The sequence below is a fragment of the Panthera pardus genome, unplaced genomic scaffold (assembly GCF_024362965.1).
Source record: "Panthera pardus isolate Hobbes unplaced genomic scaffold, ASM2436296v1 HiC_scaffold_122, whole genome shotgun sequence".
NCBI classification, from domain to species: domain Eukaryota; kingdom Metazoa; phylum Chordata; class Mammalia; order Carnivora; family Felidae; genus Panthera; species Panthera pardus.
In genome coordinates this window covers 287,139-303,585 of record NW_026526680.1, presented here as the reverse complement: position 1 = coordinate 303,585, position 16,447 = coordinate 287,139, and the positions used below count along the sequence as shown (strand labels likewise).

General features: G+C 38.6%; 1 protein-coding gene across 1 annotated transcript in view; it reads left to right on the top strand.

The window, feature by feature from the left end:
* Positions 1 to 345: 345 nt before the first annotated feature.
* The window catches only part of LOC128776404 (C-type lectin domain family 1 member A-like), a 56,066-nt gene continuing 39,964 nt past the window's right edge, over positions 346 to 16,447 (top strand). The window contains exon 1 of the mRNA XM_053900651.1: positions 346 to 462. The gene's annotated coding sequence lies outside the window, so the exon portion shown is untranslated. The remainder of the gene's footprint in view (positions 463 to 16,447) is intronic.

Here is a 16,447-nt window from a genome sequence, read left to right as displayed (position 1 = left end):
TTCATTCTATAAAAAGAAAAAGTAAGAATCATGTCAGGTTGAATGTGGATATTTCCCTTTTTATTTTGATAAATTTTTACATTTATTGTTAAGCATTTCCTAACCTCATGAGATTTTGAGAATGCCTTTTTGTTTTTTTATGCTTCAAGGTAACTGCTGAAGCTCAGGTTTGTACCGATCCACAGAATGTCTGCAAACTTCAGCATTTGAGGTCTCTAGGACTCCTGTCTGACACAGAGTGCAGGAGAAAGGAGACCCTGAGGCCAGTGGAAACCATGCGGGGGAGTATCTAATGTCACATGGCCATCGGCTATCTTTCTCCTGACACGGTCTCTCTGAGAGTCAGTCAAGCACGTCAACTAGTACCTTGTGGAGTCAGGGCAGAGGCGAAAAGCCCGCAGAGCCAGCACATCATCGTAGCTGTGATCCTGACCAAGCTCTTTTCCTGCTGTGAAATCCCAGGTACGATGAGGTATTGCAGCCAGTGAGGTTGGGTGACCCGTGCCTGTGCTGTCACATTGTCCAGCAGAGAGGGATAAAGTAGCATTTGCTATGGGAAAGCTGTGGACAAAATTGGGAGGGCTTTGGACTGTTGCCCCAAGAACTGACTCCTGGATCTGTGTTAATCCATATCGAACGTTAACTTTATTCTGCAAATGAGGAAAGGAGTGGATCAGAATATTTCTGATGCAGAATATGATTTTTTTAATCCTGACGTGTTTTAAGGAGTATGTGATTCTTTTTCAGACGGTATAAATCTGTGATTTTTTCCCCTCTTATCTCTATGGGTGCTACCTAACTGGTTAGCAGTGAACTATCCAAAGGTTAAATTCTCTCTTCTTTCAGTTAAGTGTAATACAAAAGTTGGAATCTTTGACAATAGGAGTATTTTTCTAGCAAAATAAATCCAGCTTTATATTTCCAAGTTTAGTTTCTTATTATTTTGTTTCTTATTGTTTTGTTCAATTCCAATACCACTAAACAAAAACCAGTTAGCTAGGAATACACGACCTTAAGACAAGATTTATAATTTGGCACTTTTGTAGAGAGAATATTTATTGAAAAAAAAAATGACACTGTGTATATACATTTTATCATTATTTGATGATTGTTCAAGTTTCCCAACAGTATAATGTAATTAAATGGTGAAATATTAAGATCTTTTAAAAATCCAAAATCCATATCTATTGAGGAAAACCAGTTATCTGATTCTTTCTACACTTACCAAAACTATTCTTTTAGGGAAAATATTTTCTCCTCTTTAATCACTGTGTATTTTATTTCTAGGGGAGAGAGATTATTATGTATTTTTTGTGAAAATATTATTTCTATAAACCAAGTGTAGGTGAAGGATCATATTTTTGGATAAATATGAATAAGCTATTTTTATGACATATATACTTGAACTAAGTATATATTTATATTTCCCATTAAAATATAACTTAATATTTTGACATATATTTACTTGAACTAGACTATCATTTAACATATTTATGCATGTTTATTTATATATATTTATAATATATGTTTATTTTAACTAAAGTGTATCATTTACAGTCTGACATTGGGAATACTATATATATTCCTTAAGGCTCAGTTTTCCTCATCCACAAACAGAAAAGAAACCAATCACCACCCTCATTTAATGTTACTTCCTAAACTCCCTTCCTTGAACCTCATGAGTTTCATATTTTCCTCATACTTTAAAAAGGAGTCATGATCCACTGACTCTAAAGTTCAAGGGATAATATGAATGAATGAGCGGGGTCTGACATAAGCAATGTAGCAGGCGCAGTGTTGGTCAAAATGGTGTGTGTGTGTCCTTAGTAAGAAGGGCTTAGTCTATTTGGTGTCAATATAATTGCCATTTGGGCATAACACATGCACTAAGTGATCAAACGTAATTTTCAAAAGATGATATAAGCCTAGAGGTTTAGGTGAGTATGGTATATATCAATTATTAAATTTTGGCCATGAATTCAATGATTTTGAAAGAAGTGAATGCTTAACATAACAAGCCCATAAATGGTCGTGGACCATTATTTAATTGTGTAGAATCTCTGTTGTAAGGCATTATAAAGATGAAAAAAAATTTCCCTAATATTCCCAGATACTTGCTTTAACCTGTTTATTTCAGATGATCATGCTTATTCATTTAGCTGTCCCTGTTACGTAATGATAAATATTGCCATTTTAATGCCTCAGGCCACATTGCACAGGATTCGAACTGTGTTCTTTGCCTACTGTCCTCAAAAATGAGCGAGTAGAGAGCGATGTGCACGACTCCGATATCACCCTATTCAAGGAGACAGATGGACGAAAGATATTCAAAGGATGAAAGGAGAGGTAAAGTTTTTTGTTTGCTTTCTTATTTTGTGAAAATATGATTTCAAGTAAGAAGAAATGAAATCATGATAATTGGGTTTCTGTATATTTGACGTTATTTGTCCGGTTCTTCATAGATCAAGGGGTATATGTAAATGTAAAATTCAAGGATATTTGTAATCACAGTAAAAAGGGATATTCATTTCCAATTCCAGAATGAATTCCATTTTGTTCCAACTCTGAGGGCTTTCCTAAGCTCAATGCTTACTATATATTTTGCTTTCTGAATCTGTACAGAATTTCCACGGCGTAAGGTTGCATTAACCCTGGGAGTTACATGTATTTTCCTCCTGCTGGCAAGCACAGGCTTAAGATATATGCGTGAGTATCGGGCACACACACATTTTTTTTTTTATGAGAACAAGGAGCAGCGTGAAAAATGAGATACCATAACTGAATTTCTGCTGAGCCTTTGTAAACTATAGAGTCCTATAGAAATGTTAGTAATCACGATGGTGTTTATAATGTTGATGACAATGATTTTGCTATTTTGCCATCACTTAGCTTTTACACCACACGAAATAGTGTATGTCATGGCTGTAATGGCACAAAATTTTCCTGAAATGTACAGTGAGGTTTACATATATATTCATCTTTATATTTTGTGAAGGAGGAAGTTTTCCATATGACCAGAGAATTGGAAAAATCTTCCTTGAGTAGTACACTCCTTATCATACTGCAATACTGATTAAATCACAGAGGAATATAAGGTTGATCTATTTTTATATCATTTTTATATTTTTCACATCGATTGTTAAAAATGTATAGAAAACACTTGTTTTTAATATCTTCTTCCTGAATTTTTAATCCTTCGGTTCATTTATTCCACAACAATTTTGAGTATCTTCTCTGGGTCAGGGAGTATGTATAATAGATACTAAAGATACAGGAATTTTAAACAGTCAGCACTTAATGAGCTCAGTATAAAGGGGATTTTTTTCAAAATGAAAGTTATTCTTTTTTCAAGATGAGGTTTGTTTGTTTGTTTACTTTTGAGAGAGAGACAGAGGGTATGCAAATGGAAGGGGGGGAGAGAGAGAGAGGGAGAGAGAGAGAATTCCAAGTAGTCTCCTCACCACAGATGCAGAGCCTGGTGCTGAGCTCAAACTCATCAACTGCGAGATCACGACCTGAGCAGAAGTCAGATGCTTAACTGATTGAGCCACCCAGGCGCTCCTATGTATTTTTAATGTCTTAGTTATGTTTGAGAGAGAAAGAGAGAGAGAGAGAGAGCATGAGCTGGGGTCGGGGGCAGAAAGAGAGGAAGGCAGAAGATCCTAAGTGGGCTCTGTGCTGACAGCAGGGAACCTGATGAGCAGCTGGAAATCATGAACCCTAAGATCAAGACCTGAGCCGAAGTCAGACACTCGGCTGACAGCCTCCCAGGTGCCCTGTAAACAGTTTTTAAAATAAAATATTATTAGTGCTGGGGTAAAGGCTTCAAGATATCAGCTGAATAGAATACTTCATGCTGAGGGCCAGAAAACTTTCCTCCAGGAGATAATAATTGATATGATGTAAAGGATAGGTAGGACTTAATCAGGAAGCTTGGGGTAGAGAGACTACTTATCCAGGCATAGAAAACAAGAACCAAAGAACTGGATGCTTTAGGAGAATTAAGAAGTAGCTATAAATAGGTTTGCCTAGGTATGCACGTTTTGATAATTTTAATATCTTAAGAAATTTTAGATTTGTTCTAAAAACAAAAGAAACCACCGAAAGGTTTTATGTGAGGGAAAAACATGACTCCTGTCCCATGAGGCGATAGGGATTTGGGAAAGGTCAATCTCAACATCCGGCAAGTGGGTGGAAGGAGAAGATAACAGGATGTTTCAGGAATCAGGGTTAGTTAGAATGACTGAATTAGTGTTATGAAGAAGAAATGAAGGGTAGGCACCATTTATGAGAAATCTTCAATAAGAATTGCTAGAATATGAGTGCGTGAGGGAGACATTTGAATCAGTGATACCATTTGACATGAGGCTTACACACCTTGGTGAATGTATTCCAATAAATATTACAGAGAACACAAGAAGAACACTAAGTACGGTTTGGTGTTTGCGTAGGTGTGCTAATAACAGTAAGGAGTGAGGTGCTTGGACATATCAGTGGAGATGACCAGAAGGAATGAGATTGGTCTTGTCTGTTAGAGTAGGTTTTAACAGCAGACACAGACCATCAGCACGTACACGGTGGTATTAAAAGTCTGGAGATCAAGGAAGATGCCTGGATGAAAGATACTGGAAGATATCATAGAGGAAAGCAGAAGCTGGACCAAGCTCTGCCTTGTGAAACCAGGGAGAGTAGATCAGGCTAGAAGAACAAGGGTGAGGCGAAGGATTCTTAGGATAAATCAACATTTAGCTGGAGGTAAAAGATGAGTAAAAACAGTGAAAAACCATGATGCTTGGTTAAACAAGTAGGTGGGAGTCCAAAACATTATGGTATCATGGGGAGAAGGCAAAGGTAGTCCAGAGTTCCAAATTGTACAGGAGGATCAGGTATTATAATGGCTAGAGATATGCTTATTAAATTTGGCAAGAGAGAGACCGAAATGATATTTTCTAGAGTAGCTCCAGTGGGATAGTGGGTATGGTCAAAGCCTGACTGTAATGGCTAAAACTCTTTCACACATTAGGAAGCAGATACAGAGAATACAGTGAATACAGATCAGTGAATTCCGAGATCAGTGAATACAGAAAAGCATTTATTTTAATTATGGATAAGCGAAACATTTACCAAGCCTTGAAAATATGTGGATGTATATGATCTCGAGCGTTGTTAAAGGCAGTATTACCTGATAGAAACACTTAGCGAGTTTGGTACTGTCTTCTACAGCTCGACACGATTCAGTAATTCTCACCCTAAGTATATATCCAACAGATATACTTGCACATACACAGAAATGAACTTCTACAGGACAGTTCGTAGCAGTGCTATTCACAATGTGGAACATATCACAACTACTCAAAAGATCATTAATGGGAGAGTAAATGAGATCTCTGCAATTGATTTGCCAATGGAATGTATGTGACAGTCAAGACAATGACAATGGTATTCAACAATATGCATGAAATTTAGCAAGAGCATATGAAATGGAAAAACAAAGCAAGAGCACAAAAGTTTGTGCATGTCACGATACATTTTTATAAGATGCAACAGTGCAAAACAAATACAATAAATAGTAATATTTCAGGAAATCCACAAAGAGGCAATAACACTATGTATAAAATGTATGAAGGGAGTAATTGAATGTGCATTAGTTACAGCATGTGAGAGAAGTAGGGAGATGAGATGAAATGACTAGCAAAGTAAATAAATGTAATGCTTAAGGTCCTGGCTACAATTTGGGGTAGCTAACAACTTGCTAACTAAGGAAGAAAAACCAGTTCTGCGAGCAATGTGGTAAGTGTCTCATGAATGAAGGAATGTGAACAATCTTATGTTAGCACCCAATCTGAGAGTAAAGAAAAGAACTCTGTTACAAAAAAATATGAAAAAGGAGGACAGGAACTTTGTGGGAAAGCTGACTTGATCATATGCAAGAGAAGGGAACCATGAGAAGGAAACTGTGGAGGGTTCAAGAGAGAAATTGACAGTAGGAGATCAAGATCACCAAAGATTCGATACGGGATGAAATCCAGAGCAGGGGTGAGAGTTTCACACTTGTTCAATGCAAAGCTCATTTTTTTCTGGGGTAGAGTGAGAGATACCTGTGTTATCTATAGGAGGAGGTGCAGGAAGGTGAGGAGAAGGTATCCTTGCTGGTGACTGTTTCCATGCAAAGGAGCAGATGAGGCCATGTTCTGAGAGGAAGGGGCAAGGAGGTGCACCAGATAATTTAGACAAAGTATAAATACTTGAAATAGCTGTTGAATTGAGAAAAGAGTGTGCTTTAAGAACGATAGTGTGTTATATTGAGAGGTGAAATGGTGAAGAAAATCTAAGCGTTGGTCAGCATTAGTTTGTATGTGTACAATTTTGTGATCTTTTTTTGTCACTTGAGTTTCAGAACCTTGAGGGGAGATGAGATGGTGAATGACAAATGTGCTCCAAAATTGGCTATTTTATACATTAAAAAAAAATTTTTTTTTAAATTTTTCAAGGAGGCTCCCCACCCAACTTGGGCCTGACCTCACGACCCTGAGATCAAGAGTGGCTTGCTCAATGGAGTGTTAGCCAAGAGCCCCAGTGAAGCTGGCTATTTTTAGATGTGCATAAAGACTATGCTGCAAGCTTCTTGGAGGTCCTGCCAAAATTGGTTCTGTACTACGTGTCCTTGGATGGACAAAAAGGAAAGGAGAAGGGAATTGATTGGTGCCAAGAAATGGTAGTATTTAGGTACAGGAGGTCTTAATGTGGGTGTTTTTTTTTTTTAAATGGTTTTTATTTATGGTTGAGAGAAAGAGATAGAGAGAGCACAGGAGGGGTGGGGGGTGGACCCAGGGAGAGTGGGACAGAGGATCCGAAGTGGCCTCTGTGCCGATAACAGTGAGCCAGATGCGGGGCCCAACTCATGAACTGTGAGATCATGACTTGAGCCCAGGTCAGACGCTTAACCAACTGAGCCATCCAGGGGCCCTTTAAGGTGTCTTTTCAATTCAGATCCAGTATATGAACACTGGAATGGATGACTGAGTTGAAGCAGTAGTTATATTTATTGCCACGGAGTACATCAGGAGACTGTGCAATTGATGTTGGAGTTTTACAAGTAGACGTTGCATTTGGTTCAGTGATGGGTGGTAGAGAGCTGGAAATGACGATTCCTAGCTGCGTAACAAATCCTTAAGGGACCTTTCTTTCCGTCTTTGTACACTTAAAGAGCCATACACTGCGTGATTTTACACTTTTTTATGTGTGAGTTTGGAGAAGATACTGCCAATTTGCTCAGAGATTTTTCACTTACTTTTTGCATGTTAGAAGTCGCCATGTGTGCTCTTCCTCTATGTATATTCAGTGTATTAATTATAAGCTTGTACTAGAGGAGAGTCAAATCCCTGGTGTTTAGCTTCCTGTGCAAATACTACATGCTAAATAAAATACTGGCTACTTCATTTCACCAACTGTGTAATCATTATTTGAAGAGTAAGTGGCGTAGAAACTAAAAGTATATTTCACTTCCTGTTTACATTTCTGTTTTATAGAAGTTGATTCCTGTCTCACGTACTTCCAAAGTAATGTATAGCAAGTTATCATTTTATTTAAAAATCTGTTTTATGTTCTGGCACTTCAACATATTGTAACCTGGCAGTTTCTCTGATCGTACTTTCATTTAGTCAGCGCCACTCACTGTGCCATTTAGAAGTAGAGTAAGTGATTATAATAAAATGATCTATTACAAGCATTCAAGACCTTAGTTTTATAAAATGAATTGAAGTTTTTCACAGGTGTTCTGGAGAAATCAGGCAAGATATGAAAGAACCAGAAGACAAGAATGCTTCCTTAGCAGAAGTTGAAGATCACTTAATTTTACTACCCACTACAGGTATGTACTGAATGATTATACTGATAGTTTACAGTTTTTTTCCTCCATGGGATTATCTCATTCTGTTCAATTTTAATGTATCATTTTAAAACTTCACATTGAATTTGTCAAGTCCTTTAATTTTTCTCACTTTTTAAAATTAAATCCATTTTCTTTCTTCTAGCTAATTGAATTCTTGACTTTCACAAAGTCATGTTGATTTGATTGAGTATTTTCTGCTTGTGGATGAATTTTCTCCAGTCTAGATCTCTTGGAATTAATACCACCCTCTTATATTCACTTAGGTGAATTTCTCCCGAAGGGAGAACTGCTTCCTATTGGAGCAGTGTATCTGTACTTGGGAAGTCAGGATTTCTCAGTGTCATTTTAACAATGGTCTGACGTCTATCAGTCTCTGGCTCCACAATTTGACCCCAAAGCTATTCTCAACATGAGACGTTTGGGATACAGGAAAACCACCTATTTTTCAGTCATTCAGTCTGATGTAAGCAAGATGTATGCATACACGTATGTATATATGTGTATATATATATGTATGTATATATATATATATGTATACATAAAGAAAGCATAAGTCTCTAAGTGGTCTTGTGGTTGAGGATCATGTGGCTTTGTTTTCAAGATAAAGATCATGACACATTACTTTTTCAAAAGAAATTATTAAATCCCAGCTGGTTAACATATATGTAGTCTGGTAATTCATTCAGGAGTAGAATTTAGGAAATCGTCACTTATATACAACACCTAGTGCTCATCCCAACAGGTGTCCCCCTTAATGCCCATCACCCATTTGGCCCTCCTCTCAGCCAACAGCCCTCCAGCAACCCTCAGTTTTTTCTCTGTATTGAAGAGTTTCTTCTGGTTTGCTTCTTACGGTTTTCCTCCCTTTATGTTTTTAGCTTGTTTTTCCTTATCTTCCCCTATGTTTATCTAATTTGTTTCTTAAATTCCACATATGAGTGAAATCTTATATTTCTCTTTCTCTGACTGATTTTGCTTACCACGATACACTCTACTTGCACCCACATTGTTACAAATGCAAGACTTCATTCCTTCTGATGGCTGAGTGATATTCCATTGTAGAATATACCGTCTTTACCCATTCATCGGTGATGGCCATTTGGGCTCTTTCCATGATTTAGCTATTATTGAAACTGGTGCAAAACATTGGGGTGCATGTGACACTTCATATTAGCATTTGTGTGTCCTTTGGGCAAATACCTAGTAGTGCCATCATTGTTTCTAATTATAGGGTAGCTCTATGTTTCATTTTTTAAGAAACAGCCATGATGTTTTCCAGAGTGACTGCACCTGCTTGCATTCCCACCAGCAGTGCAAAAATGTTCCCCTTTATCCACATCCTTGCCAACATCTGTTCTTGCCCAAATTGTTCATTTTAGCCATTCTGACAGGTGTGAGGTGGTATCTCATTGTGGTTTTGATTTGTATTTCCCTGATGATGAGTGATGTGGAGCATCTTTTCATGTGTCTGTAGGCCATGTGGATGTCTCCTTTGGAAAAGTGTCTGTTCATGTCTTTTGTCTCTTTCTTCATTGGATTATTTGCCTTTTGAGTGTTGAGTTCCATAAGCTCTTTATAGATTTTGGATACTAATCCTTTATCGGATATGTCATTTGCAAATATTTTCTTCCATTCTGTCGGTTACCTTTTAGTTTTGCTGATTGTTTCCTTCGCGGTGCAGAAGGTTTTTATCTTGATGAGGTCCCAATAGTTCGTTTTTGCTTTTGTTTCTCTTGCCCCTGAAGACATGTCTTCATTTAAGTAAGAAGTTCCTGTGAGTGAGGTCAAAGAGATTGTTGCCTGTTTTCTACTCTAGGATTTAGATGGTTTTGACATTTAGATCTGTCATCCATTTTGAGTTGTTTTTGTGTATGGCATAAGAATGTGGTCCAGGTTCATTCTTCTACATGTTGCTGTCCCGTTTTCCCAACACCATTTGCCTTCTGAAGAGACTGTCTTCTTTCCTTTGGATATTGTTTCCTGCTTGGTCAAAGATTAGCTGGCTGTACATTTGTGGGTCCGTTTCTGGGTTCTCCGTTCTGTTCGTTGATCTATGTGTCTACTTTTGTGCCAGTACCATACTGTTTTGGTGAAAACAGCTTTGTAGAACAGCTTGATCCAGGATTGTGATGTGTCCAGCTTTGGTTTTCTTTTTTAACATTCGTTTGGCTATTCAGTGTCTTTTGTGGTTCCGTACAAATTTTGGGTTTGTTCTAGCTCTGTGAAGAACGCTGGTGTTATTTTGATAGAAATTGCATCGAATGTGTAGATTGCTTTGGGTAGTGTCAGGATTTTAACAATGTTTGTTTTCCAATCCATGAGCATGGAATGAAGACGATGACACATTTCAAGGAAACTGGTACTGCTGTGGAAAAAGCTGTTACCACTTTTCAAAAGAGGAGAAAACTTGGGAGAGGAGCATGGTGTCATGCCAAGATCTGCAGTCCAGTCTCCTGAAGATTGATACTAAAGAGGAGCAAGTATGTCTACTTTCCTAAACCTGATGTAAATGCTATGAGTATGCAAAGCATGTCTGGGGTTCAGACAATTATTTCGACTTCCTCCGGTATTATTTGGCATGTTGCTTTGAAGCACTTTGTTAACTGGCGCAGATTTCTCTGTGGAAGAGACATAGGTGTAACAGTGACCAAGAAGAACCATTGTTTTAAATCAAGAAGAACTGCTCTTCTGGGCATGCCATGGAATGATTTTCAGTCTTTAGTATTGTATATATTGCATCTTAACACTTAGTATGCTTCAGACGGCTCAGCATTACCTTCTCAGGGCTAATACAGGGCAAAAGAACAACGGCTTCAAGGGTATGAGCACTCTAAAGAGATAATTTCTCATTGTACTGAGTTCTATTGTTCCTTCATCAGTATATGGGAGGGATTCAACTTCAAAGGAAAGATGAGTCTCTCCCTTCATGGCCATGGGAAAAGAGGTTGAAAAATGAAGAGGTTGAATGTAGCTAGAATGCTTCTTTTTATTTACTTATTTTTTTTTAACATTTATTCACTTTGTAAGAGACAGAGAGAGACAGAGTGCGAGTGGGATTGGGGCAGAGAGAGAGGAAGACAGAATGTGAAGCAGGCTCCAGGCTCTTACCTGTCAGCACAGAGTCCGACGTGGGGCTCAAACTCACATACCGTGTGATCATGACCTGAGCCAAAATCAGACACTCACCCGATGGAGTCACCCAGGCACCCTGGAATGATTCTTTGGAAATGATTTTTTTTCCTTTTGCTTATAATCCAGAATGACAGAGAGAGCATCTCTTTTCTAGAAGAGAAAATGTAGATCACATTTGCCATTACTTTTAATGTTTGGCAATATGAAGTCAGTAGAATGGATTCTGTGGGGTTCCTTCTAATGATTCCATAAATAGTCCATGTAGGCACTGAGTTCTAGTTACACGATCTAGTTCTAGCAGTGATATTTCTATTAGTGTCTTGTGAAGGATGAGTTAAAAGCCCTATGTTTTCAAAAAGGAAAACAAAATAAAACCCAAACCAGGCCAATACTCAGGGGCATGTGGTTGGCCTAGTTGGTGGGCCATGTGCCTCTTGATCTGTGAGTTCTACCCCACGTTGCATGTAAAGTTTATCTAAAAAAAAAAAACCAAAGAAACAAACAAAAAGAGCCCTGTGTTTCTTGTTTATAAAATTCTTATTAAAATACTGATATGAATATGAATGATTCACTCATAAGTATGAGAAACAAATGAAGTACACACTAGCACATTGGTTCAAGCAAATTTTAAAAATCAAGGACCAATAATCCAGGACCTAATAATCCAGGACCTAAAAATCCAGGACCTAATAAGTACCTCGATTATTTTCAACCTCAGCTGTTATCAATCAACTTCCAAATGGTTGGAGTTTTCTTCTTTCACACATTAAGTTTATTTTTAATCCGTATTTCCCCTGTCATTTCCAATTCAGTGTTCTTCAGTTTCAGTCCTGCCATTGAAGTTTATGGACTTCAGAGTTTCAATGAAGCTTCTTATACTTGTTATCCCTGTGTTTCCAGGAACTATCTAGAGCCTTTGACGTTCCCTGAGACTTTTGCCATTGTTTAGAGCAAAATCTGAGTTTCATAGTCTAGCACCTCATTTGATGAGAACTTGGCTGTCAGTATCTGAACTGGGCTGTTGATACACTCTCTGAACTGGAGATTAGCTTTGCTACAGAAAAGCATTACTCTTACACTGATGGTTTAGGATTTCCCATGTTTTGCTGCTTTACCAACCCAGGAGTGTAATGACAGCAGGGGCTTAAGTCCATTGGTACTGAAATCTGAAATTGGCTTTGATACCTATGCATACCCCTAGCATCTAGCAAAATTATGTGAGCGAAAGAATCAAGGGACATTTAACATCAGTGTTGATTTGGAGACTTAGAAATGATAACATCTATTTGGTCGCAGTTCTATAATTCCCATTCGTTTTCCTTAGGCACTAACTATACACTCCTCAAATTTTTCTGATACAATGTAATTACTGTGAAGAGATATTGATGCATGTGTGTGTTTTTGGGTGCCTTTGTGTTAGAGAGAGAGAGAGAGGCTGAGAGAGATTCAATTACATTGCTTATAGCAAAGGATATTAACTTGTTACTTTCCATTCAATATGCCAATTGGAATAATGATTACAAAGAACTTACAGAATTTTTATGGTAGAGATATTGTAGACCCTGCATGCATTATTCAGTGCCCACACTGTTAACACAGACTGTATGATATCCACTGCATACAGAAGGAAAATTCTCACGGCAGTTTTATTTCCTTAGGTGTGTAGAGCAAATTAATGGGATACAGAGTTTGACCGCTTGTAGCTATAGTCTCTTCATTTTCACTGCTGTATAATATTCCCCAGCGTGGCTAAGAATCTCTAGAAGATGGAAGTTTGGGTTGTTTCCACCTTTTGTGGTTAGGAATAGTCCTTCATGAATCATTCTTAGACGTGTCTCAGTGCAAAACTCTCTTGTGTGTCCTCACTTCTCTTGATCACAAATCATCGTAGGAGTGAAATCATTGGGGACAGGGTTCCTAAAGGTCCATTTTCATGCGATATTTTAAAATTACATTTCAAAATGATTTTAGCAACATTTTGAAAGATGGATTTGATATCAACCATCCCACAAACTTGGTGCTGTTATTTTTAATTTCTGCCAATTCAATACTAGTAAAATATACCCTGGTGGCTTTGATTTGAATTTTCATGATCTCTAGTGAGCTTGGCATCTTTATTTCTTGGCTATACTCCCCAATTATTTGAAATATGTTCTCGTTTGTTGTGCTTTTTCTTATTGTGTAATCTTTTCCCTTGTTTATTTCTAAAAATACGTATTTTTGTTCTGTAAATTATTGCATATATCTCCAGACAAGGCTTGTCTTTTCACATGCTTTTTTTTTCTTAATTTTTTTAACGTTTATTTATTTTTGAGACAGAGAGAGACAGAGCATGAACAAGGGAGCAGCAGAGAGAGAGGGAGACACACAATCGGAAGCAGGCTCCAGGCTCGGAGCCATCAGCCCAGAGCCCGACGCGGGGCTCGAACTCACGGAGCGCCAGATCGTGACCTGAGCTGAAGTCGGACCCTTAACCGACTGAGCCACCCAGGCGCCCTGTCTTTTCACATGCTTTAAGGTGTCTTAGGATGAGGAAATTTCCTGACTTTGCCATCATATTTATCTATCTACTTTATCGTATGGGAAGATTTGTTTATTTCTAAGTCCATCCTGCCCCTTTGCTGATATCTTGGATCCAGTCACAGAGACTTGAGTGATTCCTTCATTGAAGCATTTCGACTCCTGTGTCTTCTCTACCCCATGGAGAAATGAGCCTGCCACTTCCATTTATCATAAAAGTGTTTGAAGATAAAAGTGCCCAGTATTTTATTGATGAGTCCTCTGTGGGTAAGATGTTTTCACTGATGCTGTGAATAATACTAATAATTCCAATTTTCTCACAGGTCCTTATTCAATCAAAAAACACAATCATTGGATTGGATTAAGTAGGGTTCAAGAAAGCAGGTATCCCTGGCAATGGCTGGATGGCTCACCCCTATCTCAGAAGCTGTAATTTTTCATTTCATGGCCTTTCTCCCTTTACTGCTCAGTAACGGAGTGGTAGGTTATTGGTGAAGAGGAAAAGATCCTTGGGGACTTAAGGAATATTGTTCATTCCATTTGATCTCGCTTCTTAGATTGGCAACCGAATGCAAATCTGAGACCTCACTAGACCCAAAGAGCATGATCTATTCCATGTTCTTTAATGGAAAGTCCTGCCAAACCTAGTGAAATGGCATTTTGCTTTTGTATCTTGTATGTCCTATGATACAAGCATGTCCACAGATATGGTTGCAGGAAATGGTAAAAGGTAATGAGGAGAGGAAAGTGGTTACAGCCAGCCTCCTCTGTACATGAAATTTGTACCTGTTTGCTTGGTATCATTCGAGAAAAACAACAAAAGAGCTTTTTCCAAAGGAGTCATTTAGTAATCTTGCAACTCTAATGTGGTATTTAATATCTTTCATGCTATTATTTAGCACAATTCCGCAAGAATTACTGCTAGCCTTGTTTCATTAATAAATCACATGTATTTGTCATTTGATGTTACGAAAGTAGTTTAGAAAATGAAGAAAAGTGATCCGTTGTAAATAAATCCAGATAACTGGCGGATATTATGGGAAACATGGGGTATTTAACATGCTGTTTATTGATGGCCCACAATGTGCCAGGCATCCTTCTAGTCACTGAAGCTATAGTGGTGAATGAAACACGCTACAGTCTTCTGCCGTTGTGGATAGTACATTCCAATGCAGGCTTGATGGAGCTCTTGGTGATGAGCGATGACAATCTCAACGTGCCAAGTGAATTACATGGCTCATTAGGGGGTGATATATGCTATGGAGTGATGTGAAATCTTTCCTTTTTCTACAGTGCAAAGTGTCTTTTGTGTATGAAGGTAAGAGGGAGAGGTTTCACTGCTTTCAGTGGAGTGGTCAGGACAGACTCCATGAGAAATGAAGTTCGTACAGCATGTTGAGTGAGCAGGGCATGTGGATTAGCTGATACAAATGCATCCCAGCAGTAGGAGTGTCCTTAGCATCCCTGAGGAAATAGCAAGAGGGCCTGGGACTGGAGCAAGGGGAACGAGGTGGGAGAAAAGTAAGTCAGAGAGGGAACGACGGTGAGAGCATGTGGGGATCAGAAAAATGTAAGACCTTGGATTGGCTCATGAGGGTCATGAGAAGATAGGACTTCTCATATAGCCTTCTCATAGAGGCTTTAAGCGGAGGAGGGACAAAGTCTGGCTCCTGCTTTGGAGACGCACTCTGGACAGTCTGTTGAGCTGAGATGGCTAAGTGGCCAGATTCTACACTTGTTCCAAACATGTGTGTGAGACGGACAAGTCAGGGATGGTGTCAGGTTTTTGGTCCAGGAGTGGTAAGAATGACGTTTCCATTAACGTTAATAGGGCATATTTGGAATTCAGTTTTAGATACATTGGTAGTAAAACTGTTAAAGCATTTAGGTATGTACGGGGGTGTCGCATGGGACTTGTGATAGATGATCATGCCGATCAGGTGAGAGGTTTGTGCCTGGGATGCAAATGTCTGCAGCAGTGGATAGACAGTGTGACAAGTGCGAGGCTGGGATGATTCTCGGGAATCTAAGGGCTGAGCCCTCGGACACCCTCATGTGGAAGGTCATGTTAAGTGGACAAGAGGATAACCAGAAAACATCACCCGGAAAAGTGTTTCAAGAGACAGAAATAAACCCATAACGCGTCAGGGAAGGCAATGGAACCCCCTGCAAAGAAGTTCTACTGAAATAACAGCTGACTATAAAAATTTGGGGACACCTCCATTTTATTTCTTGAAATGGTTACTTCCCATCAGATTCCTGAGGATTTGGGTGAAAATTAAAACTAAGAAACATTTTTTTTCTGGACAGTGTAGCCCAGCCTTCACATTTAAAATCCAGGTACCTCCTTCTCATTGCCCAATTTCACCGAAGTCTAATGCTTCGTTTGGTGTCGAAGACATTAGGCTCAGTGGAGAAAAAGTGCACACTATCTTAAAGGCAAATCAGCACCCTTTTTCCTCAAAGTGAGGCTAGCAGTGGAATTGCTTGCTCTGGGCACATCAGTCTGAATTATAAGCACTTGGAGATATGTTTATATGTAATTTCAGTGTATCACTTCCCGAACATTATTTGATCACTTCCCAGACGTGTCAGGAGTCTTAGGAGCATATTTCAAGTGTATATCTATAACTCCCTAGACCTTCCAGTCTATACTACCCTTTGTACTTCTTCACTAGTTCCAATGGTCCATTGGTAACATTTAATTAGGTTTAGATACAATTACGCTTCCTAATCTTAACGCTATATGACCCTCTCAACATTTGTAAGGCCATTGAAATAAGTGCACATATGTTTTCAATTTGTGATAAATTTTGCCTGAGAAATGTCTTTCTAAAATGAATTAATTTTCTGGTGCAGGAATTTCCAACAGAGTTTATCTCCTGTGAAATGTGGACACATGAG